The following is a 13,325-nucleotide window of genomic DNA, read 5'->3' as shown; positions in this document are numbered from 1 at the left end:
TTGTTGTTTTTCTGACATGTTCCACATCCTGGAGGACCTCCTCACTACGGATCACTTGGAATGAAAGTAAATCTAATCTAATCTAAACTACGCTCACAAAGCCGTGAGTGCAGTTACTAGGGCGTTCATGTGAACCACCACCTACTCCTTACTGGTTGAAGCGAATGAAACAGTGTTAAGGTTGCAAGAAATTCCTCCTGCGACTGTATTTCGATAAATATGAGCCACTCGACGGAAAAATCCGGGAATTACCATCGTACTGTGGGTGCAGAATATACTGGATGAATAAGAAACTTCCACACGTCATGACTGAATGCATGGAGATGCAAATAATAAGCCATCAGGTATGGAAAAGTCCTCTGCTACCGCACTACAACAGGCCATACGACACGTCGACTCTGCGGATTAATACTAGGACCAGTTTAACGTTCCGAAACAGGGACCCAACGAACGGAACGGCTATGGGATTTATGTCTCCCTATCACGATGCGTGTGCGTCTTGTATACAGGTGGACCCAAGTCTAGTGAAGGAGTTGGTAGTGCTTATTGGGCATTCACAAGGAAACAACAAGCCCCATACAGGCTAGATCCACATTCCACTATTACGGTAGCCCAGCTGATTACCATTCTGTAAGTCCTGCTACTGGCACAGACAAAGACAGCTGACACAATAAAAGTAATCTCTGATAATATGGCAGCATTTTCGATGGACAGAAACCATCAAAATAGTAGCAACCACATAGTTAGGGCAGTCGTCGACGTTGTGTTTCCGGTGCAGAACTTCTGTCGCAACATCGTGATGGTGTAGATGAAAGGCCACTGTGAGATACCAGGAACCGGAGGAGAAGATTCCCTAGCGAAGGAGGCATCTACGCATGGGGCTCTTAAAAACGATGAACTCCCTCTCATAGATATGATACTCATGCACCGAAATCAGCTGCCCTTAGACTGGTAAGAGAAATTATCGCGGATATCTGAAATCAAAGACAAGACACTAACTCATTCCAGAATTTCAGGAGTATGAGAGTATAATGAGGCAAAAACATCAAGGTGCTTCACGACTGGTACAGCACGGGTGATATCAGTGGAAGCTCAACAAACATTTCTATCCGCTCAACCACGGCGCCAACTCTCTGTACGTTTGCAGAAAGGATGTTCTCGGAGAACGTATTACATAAATTAGATAGCGGGCTCTTCGTCATCAGTTGCCACGCAGCCTCCAAACCTTGTTGCCATCAGACGATATAACAACGCAAGAACTACTTTAAGAGTTAGTCAACAGTGGTAATATCAAGATATTGCTCAGCCTCTAAAAGTCTGTCATTATGTACCTACGATAAGTATGGGTCTGAATGCTGGTGTAGCTAAATGTATGGCTGTAATGCACAAATCTGCTTCTTGTAAACAGTTTTCCCATTTCTGTCTAGTTGTACTTACAGACCTGCACAGATATTGAAATCTCTGTCTGCACCTTTCGAAACAATTTCTGCAGGACCCACAAACGACCATTTTTGCAGTATCGATAGCTGCGATACTGCGCCTGCCACGAGAAGAAACGCAGGTTGGCAGCAAAGTTGCTGCGGGCCGCCACGATGGTGCCCCGCCACGCGTCAGCCAATAGAAGAAGAGCACCGTGTCTTCCTGCTGAGCAGACGACGAGCCATACAGCAGACGTACACCAGATAGCCAGGGGAGAAGAACAAATTATCTATGGACGTTGTATCCTGTACTTTGATTCGCTCAACATATCAGAAGTTATGTTATCAGTTTACTTTTCTTAATACAATTTATTACTAATTGTTTGCATTTTGTTGCATATCCTCACATCCTGAAAAACTTCCTCGAATTGAACCCACACTTTTGCTCTGCTGATCCACTAAGGATATAGCAATTTTATTATTAATTTTGGTCTATAGTATTTAAAATGAATTGTACTGGAAATATCGTCAATGTTTACCAATAGCTGTTTATAGTGTGACAATTATTGAACCATATGAAATATATCTTCATAAGTTCTGAACTGTTTGCTTTATGACGTTCAAACTGCACGGTTGGCCGCAGGGCATGATGGGAATTAGTATGCGGTGCATGGTTTGGTTTATTGACGAATTTCACCTTTCTTTTGGATGGGTTCGTCAACACGCAAAATTGGCTCATTGGGGGGACTTAGAACTGGCATTTCGTGATGGAGAAGTCTCTTCACCCTCAACAGGTGACTGTGAGCTGTGCAATGTCCAATCACGGAATAGTCGGAGCGTTAGTCCTTGATGGCTCCGATTTCTGCAAGGTGTGGTTCTTGCAAGAGGGAACTCGACCCCATCGAAGCAGGAGAGTGTTTGATATTCTGGAGGAGTATTTTGGGGACAGCATTCTGGCTCCGGGACACCCATAGGCCGCCGGCATGGGCCTCGATTGCCCGCCATATTCTACGGATCTTAACACATGCTTCTCCTATTTGTAGGGTCATATCAAAGACAAGGTATACAGGAATAACAGCAAACTCATTGCTGAGCTGAAAAGAACCATTCAGCAGGTCATCGACAGCATCGATGTTCCGACACTTCAACGAGTCATGCAGAATTTCGCTATTCATCTGTGCCACATCATCACCAATGGTGGCAGGCATATCGAACATGTCATAACCTAAATCTGAATATCTGTAGTGACGTTTAAATGTTGAATAAAATGTGTGCGCGCTGTTGTTTGTAACCAATTTACGTTTCTTTCTAAATAGTTCAATGTTGTCACCCTGTGTTTTTCCTTCTTGTGTTACCAGTAGAATGTTTACAGCAAACTACCTCTATCTACCTCCGTTTTACATTTCGTCTTTTTAACTCGTTTCAGTGTACTCTGGTTGTAAAATCCTATGTTGTTAATGCTATGTAACTTTACACCAGGAAGTGACTTAAACTGAAGTCTACATTGAATTGTCAGGACAAACTTTAATTTGTAGTGTAAGATTTCCAGTGCTGAGATGCAAATACAAGCACATTCCGAAATTCAATAAATTAAGAAAGTGTTGAACTACCAACTGTTCTGATCTTAGTGAACTCTTTTCTAGAACTGCTGCTGGAAGGGTTGGTACTCTCGGTGGGTTTGAAAGTGAAGCAAATTCTCCTCGTGGTTCAATCAGACATACTTGTAGCGCTCAGTCGAAAAGATGTTTAAAAAATAAAAGAAGGTCACAAAATCTGGACTGTGCATCTGCACTGAATTATGTTTCTCTCTTCCTCCGGAAACTTCTGCAGCGAACGATTGCCGCACTTATGATTCAGATGGGTTGCCAGTTGTATTGGAATCTTAGGTGAATATCTCCATTACGCCTGACTGGCTGCCTGGTTTGATGTCAGACACCGGACTTCAGTTAACTTATTGTATTTAGCAGTCCTCTGAATGAAATTTCGTATTGGAATTGGTTGCAGAAACCAGTAATATGTATCGTTTATAAGATTTCTGTTTCCTGAATTTTGTTGTTGCTGTTTCGTAAAGTAAGGAAAATTGCTTGTGTAAAAGCATGTTACGCTTATAGCCGAATGTCTTTCGTAATAATTTTGTGTGAATTAGGAAAAAATGTTTGCATAAGGTATAAAATGCACGTCTGACCAGCAGCTGCTTTTTTATTTAAAACTCAAATATCGACCATTTTCAGTTACAGACCATCTTCAGCGATTCTGTCTAAAGATACAAAAAAATACATGTAATATACAGGAAATGTTACAAATTCTTTCCAAGGACGTGCCAAATATACGTGAATACTTACAGGCTTAAACCAATTTCATCCATAACAACACACCTGTCATTACTTAAATAATGACTACGTCTCATGTGTAGAGCATATCATGAATTCCAGGGTATCACGCACCATCCTAATGACATGAAAACAAAGCAGTACTGAAAATAATGTCAGAGGTATGAGTGTTACTATTGCACAAAATGACGACCGTTAATAGCCATCTCCCAAAAATGTTGAAACTATATCTGTGCCCTCAGAACTCCCAGCAACTTCCGCTCCACAGACCCAAAGCTGCTGCTCAATGTTTCCTTTTCAGTACTAACATTCCAAAGCGACTGAACCGCAGTAACTGTACAGACCATCACTGAAGTGAAGTGGACTCTAGATCAGTGCTGGATGACACAACCATAAACAGAACGGTAGCTTATAGTAAACAAAACCAAGGGTATCACTAAACAGCCGCGCTCTTACGAAGACACTGTCAGATAGATGCCGGTATTTGGCTGTAACTGTGAAAGTTGAAACTTCCTCTCAAGTCTTTGCTCTAGTGATTCATCTACGGACCCCTTCTATTGTTATAGTACCCGTCATCTTCACGTTCTTGTGAGCGGGCAAGCAGGTGGGTGGGGAACGAAAGGGAAATGGGTAATAACACGCCGAGAGAGGAACCCAGTGGGCGCAAACCAGAAATAACCGTGGCCCCGACCGACACCCGGCATAAATCCTGCCCCTGGCGGTCGCCACTCAGCCGCTGCCACACCGCGGAGCACCACTGGCGCGGCACGCAGCGGGGGATATTTCTTGCAGCCGCGAGAGGGACGGCGGTCGGTCGCTGAAATATCGGCACTCCAGAGGCTCGTCTCGCTTTATGAGCAGCCGTCCAATCATCCTGAAGAGTTGGGGCGAGCGACTGGGAATGAAAGGCCAGCGGGAGGCGTTGGATAACAGCCACGGAGACGCAGCTGCTGGTGAAAACCCGGCAAGAGGGGTAGGAGAGCAGGGGCTGGCCCCGAACGACAGATGGTTCCGTTCGGTTGCCATGATGACCCGGGAAGGAATACTGAACAAGCATGGTGTTGCTAGTACAAGCTAGCTAAGTTCCTAGACTACATAAAAGTTCTCTACCCCTTTCTATAGGAAACCCAGCCAAAATTGAAGCCTGAGGAATAAAGTGTGGTGTCACCGCCAGACACCACACTTGCTAGGTGGTAGCCTTTAAATCGGCCGCGGTCCGTTAGTATACGTCTGACCCGCGTGTCGCCACTATCAGTGATTGCAGACCGAGCGCCGCCACACGGCAGGTCTAGAGAGACTTCCTAGCACTCGCCCCAGTTGGACAACCGACTTTGCTAGCGATGGTTCACTAACAAAATACGCCCTCATTTGCCGAGACGATAGTTAGCATAGCCTTCAGCTACGACCTAGCAAGGCGCCATTACCAGTTACTATTGATACTGTAATCATGTACCGTCAAGAGCGACGCTCATCCTTAATGGATTAATGTTAAGTATTCCACCAGCTACGTCCGTTTTTCTAAAGTCTAATTTCCTTGTCCTGTTCCAGACCTCACGCCAGCCTGCGTGAGCTAAAACGCGTGCCTTTCGGCTTCCTCTCATGCCCGGTGTTGGCTCTGCTGCCAACCCACAACATAAAGTTTATATTATTAATGAAGAAATTCCTCCAGCTGTATTCAAGGTGTCGATTTTATTATGGCAACTAGTTTCAAAGTTATAACAACGTTATATTCATGCCCATACACTTGTTGACGTCAAATGCGTGTGGCTGATACTAGAAGTCAGTGGTGAGATACGGACGTGGAGCACGTCCCACTGCCCTCCATTTCAGGTATGGATGTACGAAGATCAGAAATGAAGGAACAGGGTGAAAATAGCACGACCTGGTACCGAAGATCAAAAGTTTACTCCTTTTAAAGTGTAGCCTCGCTTCAGTTCAGTGCACTTTGTCAACAGGTTCTTCCAGTACTTTCATCCCATACTTGGTATGCGGTTTGAATTAAATGTGGATTACCTTCTTACGGCTGCAATAACGTGTACAGCAGACAGTTTCAGTTTTCAGCGACGAATTACATGTGGGGATAGGTGGAGTACGTCCCACTGTCCTCCATTTCAGCTATGCATGTGCGAAGATGAGAAATAAAGGGACAGGGAGAAAATAGCACGACCTGGTACTGAAGATCAATAGCTTATTCCTTTTAAAGTGTAGCCTCGTTTCAGTTCAGTGCACTTTGCCAACAGGTTCTTCCAGTACCTTCATATAACGTGTACAGCGGACAGTTTCAGTTTTCAGTGACGAATTACATGTGGGGATCGGTGGCAGTCATACAGCACTACACAAGCCGCCGGAGCCTAAAATTTTTATTTCATAATCCTTGATGTAGTCATTACATGAGAATCTCTAAGGGCAGATGCTTCATCCAGAAGATGATGCATGGCTCTTGAAATCCACGCGTATGTTTTCAAACAGTTGATCGAAAAGAGTTACTTTCCACTTGACTGTTAATACGAGGCGTTCCTGAAAAACAATGCTCCGAATTTCTCATGTAAAAGCTCTTGAAAGATTGTTAAATAAAACAAACGTCAGTAACATTCAATATCTTTACGCTTCACTTCTACACATTTATATCTCCACGTAGTCACCCTGGTGTCGAACATATTTCTCCCAACGGGAGACTATTTTGTTGAGGCCGTCACTGTGAAAAGCATGAGTTCGTTGACGGAAACACAACCTTACCTCTGCTACATCGATTCATCTCTATCAAAGAGAAGTCTTCGAGGGTGACCTTTGCGTTTTCGAGGCTGATGGCCATGTCTGGACTGTATGGAGGATCATATAAGACAGTGAACCAAAGACGTCGGATTGTTGCATATGTCGCAGGGCTTGCGTAATATCTGGTATTTTCGTATGAAGGACCGGGAGCTCCTGTGTAGATGAACTCTTCGAAATCTAAACTCGATTACTGAACGCTGTTTCTCACAATTACGTTAAACACGGTCATGTTACGCACTATAGTTCGCAGTCCTCTAGTGGCAAAGGGCTGCAAATACGTGGATATGAAGAACAAAGATGTAGAATGTTAATAACGCTCGTTTTATTAAAAAAGCCTTCCGAGTTTTCGCATAAAAATTTCGGAGGCATAACTTTTCAGCACGCCGTTGTAATTTACTTTTCGAGAGGCACACAGTTTCTGACGTTTCGCTGTTACTTTCACAGAAGTCTTTATACCGACCTCACCTTTTCTTTTGGGATAGGGCCACCAGTTTCCATCCATTGTTTATTACTTTTTCGTTTCTGAGACGAGTTTCCCAGTGCCTCGACCATAGTAACACCAGGTGGCATATAATAACCTTGCGACATTATAGAAAATTCTGCATGCTGCTGAGACATACGCTTTCAAATCTTGTTTTAGAAGCTTACAAAAAATTCGGTATCTACCTTGCGAAAATCTGTGTGCCATATTCTTCTTACGAAATTCTAATGTGGTCGTCTGTTTGAAACATCTGTAGTTGTAAAAAGCCCAACGCACTGCTCTCTCTTTCTCGGTGTTGTCGTCTGTAGACGTTTTTCCGACTTCCTGCACGCGTGCAGTCCTCAAGGGAAGCTGACCACTTTCGAGCCAAGCCAATCATTTCTGAATCGTTGGATGTGAAGGACAAAATTCATTCGTTCTGGCCGAACTTAAGTTTGCGAAAATTAAGAAACGGTGATTTTTGTAACTCCCCGCCATTCCAGGTTACCCATTTCAAGGAAACACACCTTTATCAAGCTTGCGTTTAAAATCGACTACTGCTCAGATCACTCGTTACTTCAATTCAGTTACTGAGAAACTTACAGAACTGAACGAAAATAATAATTATATGGCTGAGTTTAGCTCCATCTCAGATCCAGTTGTTTAAATTTTGACAAGCACTCATACTCCGTCTACAAACTGCATGTTTTCTGCAGACTTGAAGCTTTTAAATTTGTTATGCAGATTTTATGAAGGAAAAAGGACATATGGAATACGATTTTATACATGCTTATGTAAATAAGACTCTGCCTTGAGGAAGCACAAATTATTCTTGTTCAACATCCATAAATATTTCGGTGAAGTTTCATCGTCAGTGAGTTTACTTTTTGTCAAATAACATGTAAAGAAATCATTTCTGATAATACATAATAACCTTTAGATATGGTATCTAAATTTATAAAATTATTAAAAGAAAATGCATATATTTCAGCACCACATAATGATTTTTGTGTGGCTGCTTACATTTTCAGCTCAGCTGCAGTTTTTCATCAAAAATTAATCCGGATTTTTCGGTATTATATTTCGTATACTTACCAAAATATTAGACTTAAGATGAAACTATTGTTATTTTTCCTGTCTGTCTAATTTTAGTCATTTTTGATAACATTTCCCGTGGAAAACGGTGTTTTCTTTAGTACTTTAAAATTAACGAAATCAGTCTCGACCGTAAAAAAGCCTTTATTTAGTGAAACCTGTTTCGGTCAGTTTTTGGTCATCCGAAGACTTCATACATGATGGTCAAAAACTGACAGAAACCAGCTAGCACAACATAAAGATTTCCTGCGGTAAAGACTTCCTGTTCATTTTGAAGTACTTTCTAATTTTAGATTATAGCACTGTCATTACAATTCATTCTGCTGAAAACACAGATTTGTTGTTTGTTCATTAAGTGTCGTGTGTTAGTCTGAAGTAACAGCCTTCGAAAATGTTGTGGGGATGTGTTTATTATGAATGAGCTACGTAAATGGGCGAGTGAGAGTTGCGAAGGAGGGGTGGAAAGTGCTGTGAATGTAAATCGAGTGTACATAATAATTGTACTAATTCTGCCTGTAGAGGTAAGCACAGTTTACACTTCTCTGGAGGGCGTGTAAACTGTGCTTTTTAACTCTCACTTTGTTGCTGTTTATCAGATATTTACCTGTTCTGCCATCTTGGAGTAAAACATCAATTGTACCGTAATTGTCAGGCAACCACATGTGACGTTAAGGTATACAATTGTTCTACACTCAAAAATCAAAATACTAGCCTATGGATGCACCCTTGGAACGGTTACAGTAGCAGTTCTGGTTGACATACGAATTCTTAATACGCTTTAGAAGTTACGTGACACAATATGGCTACGCACAGGTTGCGTAACTCCTGTATGGTACGAGCCGGTGAAATGAGGACACCAAAATGGCGATCTACGATAGCGTCAAACAAATGAGTTTAGATCACACGAACTGGTGTCCCAGACGTCAAGGCGAGTACACTACCTCGTTGCTCGGATCTCTATAGCACGATTATGGCCTTGTGACATACACTGTTAACCTGCTGAAAGATGACAGTGCCCTTGTTGAACACATCAACGATGAAGGGATGGATGTGATCCCGCAGTAATACTGACGTAGTCCCCAGGTGTAATGGTGTCTACAGTAGGCCCCAATGAAGCCCAGGCGAAAGCAGCCCAAAGCATAATACTGTACCATCGGTATCAGTCCGTGGCGCAGCGCACGTTTCGAGCAATTTTTCGCCTGTATGATGCTATACAAGTACACAATCACCGCCCCATTGTAATGACAAACGTTTCCATTGATCTATGGTTCAATTTCAATGATTCGGTGCCCACTGCAGTAGTAAATTACGATACCGTTGGGTCTGCGTGGCTATTCGTAGGGGTTTTCTCCTATTTAGACCCTAGTTTGCAAAATAAGCTGAATTTGTGCCATCACCAGCATCGTACTCTTTCGTCAAAACTGATCCAGATCAGACACCTTGTCACGTCATCGTGGTTTCACCGTTCTTCAACCATTTTACTGTGATTCTTATGACCAGCTTCCCCATTTCCAAGAAGCTCGTTCCCAGGCTAAAACTACCAATGTCAGTGGATTTCATTTTTCGCTGCAATGATTCCTCATTTGCCTCTTCTCCCTTTAAGTATACACTCCATGGAAAAAGAAAGCAACGTATCACTAAGGAATTATCCACATGGGACGGAAATCGATGGATGTGATGAACACGTGCAGAAAACCAAATGACTACAATTTCAAAAAAAATTGCAATTTATTCAAGAGAAAGAGCTTCAGAAATCGAGCAAGTCAGTAACACGTTTGTCTGTCTTTTGTGTTCATTAAACAGATAATTCGGCTTGACATTGATGGGGAGAACTGTTGTGTGTCCTCATGATGATTGTCGTGAAAAATTCTGTCCAATTGGCGCGATGTTTTTGAGTCCTCAGCCTTCTGACCGGTTTGATGCGGCGCCACGAGTTTCGTCTCCTGTGCCAACATTTTCCTCTCGAGCAGCACCTGCAATATTCATCGTCAGTTACTTGATGTATGCCAATTTCTGGCTTCCTCAACAGTTTTTCATTTCTACAGCTCCCTCTAGGACCATACAAGTTATTCCGTGATATCTTAACAGATGTCCTACCATCGTGTCCCTTCTTCTTGACAGTGTTTATCATTTATTCTTTTCTCTCCGATTGTGCTCAAAGCGTCCTCATTGCTGACATCAGTCCGCCTAATTTTAAACATCGGTTTGAAGAGCCGTACCTCAAATGCTTCGATTCTCTCCTGATCCGGCTTACCCACAGTCCATGTCTCACGCCGTACCATTCTGTGCTCCAAACGTACATTCTCAGAAATTTCTTCGTGAAATTAAGGCCTATGCTTGATACTAGTAGCCTTCTCTTGGCCATGAATGCCATTTTTGCCACTGCTACTCTGCTTTTGAAGTCTGTCTTGCTCCGTCCATCATTCGCTACTTCCGTGCCTAGGTAGAAGAATTTCTTAACTTCGTGATCGCCAGTCCTGATATTACGTTTCTCGCTGTTCTCATTTCTGCTACTTCCCATTACTTTCGTCTTTCTTCGAGTTACTTTCAATCCATGTTGCATACTCATGAGAGTGTTCATTCCATTGAGCAGATCCTGTAATTCTTCTTCACTTTTAGTGAGGATCGTATCACTGAAATCGTTTATCTTTCAATGTTAATTCCACTGTTGAACCCTTCCTTTATTTCATAATTGCTTTTACGATGTACATATTGAACAATAGGGGCGAAAGACTACATCCATTCTTACACCCTCTTTAAGTCAAACACTTCGTTCTCCGTCTTCTACTCCTATTATTCCCGCTTGGTTCTTGTACATGTTATATATTACCCGCCTTTCCCTATAGCTTATCCCGATTTTGCTCAGAGTTTCGAACATCGTGCCCCATCTCACATTGCCGAGCGCTTTTTCCACGTCGCGTAAATTCTATGTTCGTGTCTCGATTTTCTTGAGTCTTCCTTCCATTAGCAAACGGAACGTCAGAACTGACTCTCTGGTGCCTTTACCTCCCCTAAGACCAATTTAATCGTCATGAAACCCATCCTCAATTTTCTTTTCCATTCCTCTGTGTATTATTCTTGTCAGAAACTACGATGCTTGAGCTGCTAAGCTGATTGTGCGATAATTCTCATGCAATCTTCGGAATTGTGTGGATGATATTTTTCGGAATGTCAAATGGTACATCCCGCGACTCATACACTCTACACACCAACCCGAATAGTTCTTTTGTTGCCACTTCTCCACCTTTAGGGGCAGTATCTCACTCCGAGGGCAAGAGAGTTCCCTGAAAATCTGTTCGCTCGTCTTCTCTCTTCGGCAAAGCCGTTGGCAGATCGGGGCTGATTTCTTATAGTGTAAGTTGTCGGCAACCAATGCTGATGAAGTTTATTCAAAATTTAAGCGGCAGAGGGCTTTCATCGGGGACCGAGGACGTTTGGTTACGAATCGAAACGCTACCATAGACCGCGGATGGGGCAGACTTTCAAAATCACAAGCTGAATTGAGGGCACTGCCCATATTGCTGCAAACCCTCTCACTTGGGAAGAAATCCGACGATCTTGCTGGTAAAGCTTGGATTTTAAAGCAACAGGACAAACAATGTTCCATTTCACTTCATCGCAGGACACCTTAGGTTGCCTTCTGCCGCAGCATTACAGCACATCGGTACGTCGACGATATTCTACGCCCCATTTTGTTCCCCTTCATGGCAAGGCGTCCTAGGCTTACATTTCAGCAAGATAATGCCCGTTCGCACACTGCAATAGTTTCTAATTCTTGTACTCGTGCTTACGAAACGCTGCCTTGGCCAACAAGTTCGCCGGATCTCTCCCCAATTGAGAAAAGTGGACACATAAAGGGCAGAGAGTCGGAGTTTGACGATCTAAAGCGCCAATCGGATATACTTTGACACGATATCGCTTATTACGACCCTATCAACCAATGTCAAGCCGAATAACTGCTTGCATAAGGGCCAAAGGTGAACCAATGCCTTACTGACTTGCTCAATCTGTGAAGTTCTGGACCTGTAATCTAAGTGACAATTACGCGATTTCATTAATTTTAGTGTAAATTATTAAAGCTTTGCATACAAATGCACATACAGTATTTGATTGACAAGGTGGCACATAAGGAGTATTTGAACCATTAACAGGATAATATTCGCATGTTACAGTAAACTTGAAACGAATCAAGAATACTTTTATAAAACAAATGTCAGTCAGAGATATTTGCTCTTAAGGTTGCTGATACGAGTTATCAAACCAAATAAAAAATAATTTTTGTATTGAGAGAAAAGTCTGATAATTTTCGAAGTACAGGGCTGGAACGTTAGCATACTATCACAACTTCTTCAAATTACCCAGCGCTTCTATGGAGGACCGCAGTCTCTGTGTATAGCGTGAGGCGGGATATGTGACAGTAATCTTCAAATTTATTTTATATCCGAATGGTCTATTTCTGGAGAAGGGTTCTTTATGAGGAACTTTATGTATTAAGTCGCCTCTAAACCCCTATATCGATTATTTGAACGGCTTCGCTTCGCATCTAACTTCACGAGTGACATATCACATCATGGGAAACAGCTTTATTTACAATAAATAAAGTGTGCGTTGACCCCCCCTCCCCCCACTAAGGACGTTGCAAGTTCTTTTATATTCATTGGCCCTGGGACCATAGGGGAACGAGATTTTCTCGACCTTGCAGTATCTATTAACCAGTTACGTTACGTACCACATACTCTAGTAATTTGGGTTTCAACTAGATGGAGCAAACAACGATTGATTGTAAGCAGGGAAAGATATTTTAGAAAATAATTAGGAACTTTAATTTCCTCAGGCCATCCCTTTTGACATAGAGCAGATGACGGGTTTATAATCAACACACATTGTACACACATGCAGCAGACTGATTCTCCTTTCCACCTCTCATGCACTGAACCAGTACAGAAGGACGCCTAGTGTCACTAGGAAGTGTTAGCAGACATTTTGTCCGTAACAGAAGTAATTCCCCATGAGGTGATCTCTCATACCTTGATGGTTGATGCAAAGAGTTCGAAATTTCCTGTGTATGTCTATCTCTCTTTCTGATCTCTCTCTCTTTTTCTGGTGGGGTACACTAACGTGCTTACATTGGTGGGGCAAAACATTATGGCCACTGCCTACAGCGACTTTGAATGCGCCTCTAGATGGAAGGAGAGAGATACAGATACACGGAGAGAGAGAGACAGATTCGTCATATTTCTTTGACATATC

Source organism: Schistocerca cancellata, chromosome 6, assembly GCF_023864275.1.
Source record: "Schistocerca cancellata isolate TAMUIC-IGC-003103 chromosome 6, iqSchCanc2.1, whole genome shotgun sequence".
In the NCBI taxonomy this organism is placed as follows: Eukaryota; Metazoa; Arthropoda; class Insecta; order Orthoptera; family Acrididae; genus Schistocerca; species Schistocerca cancellata.
Note: the sequence above shows the minus strand (reverse complement) of the source record.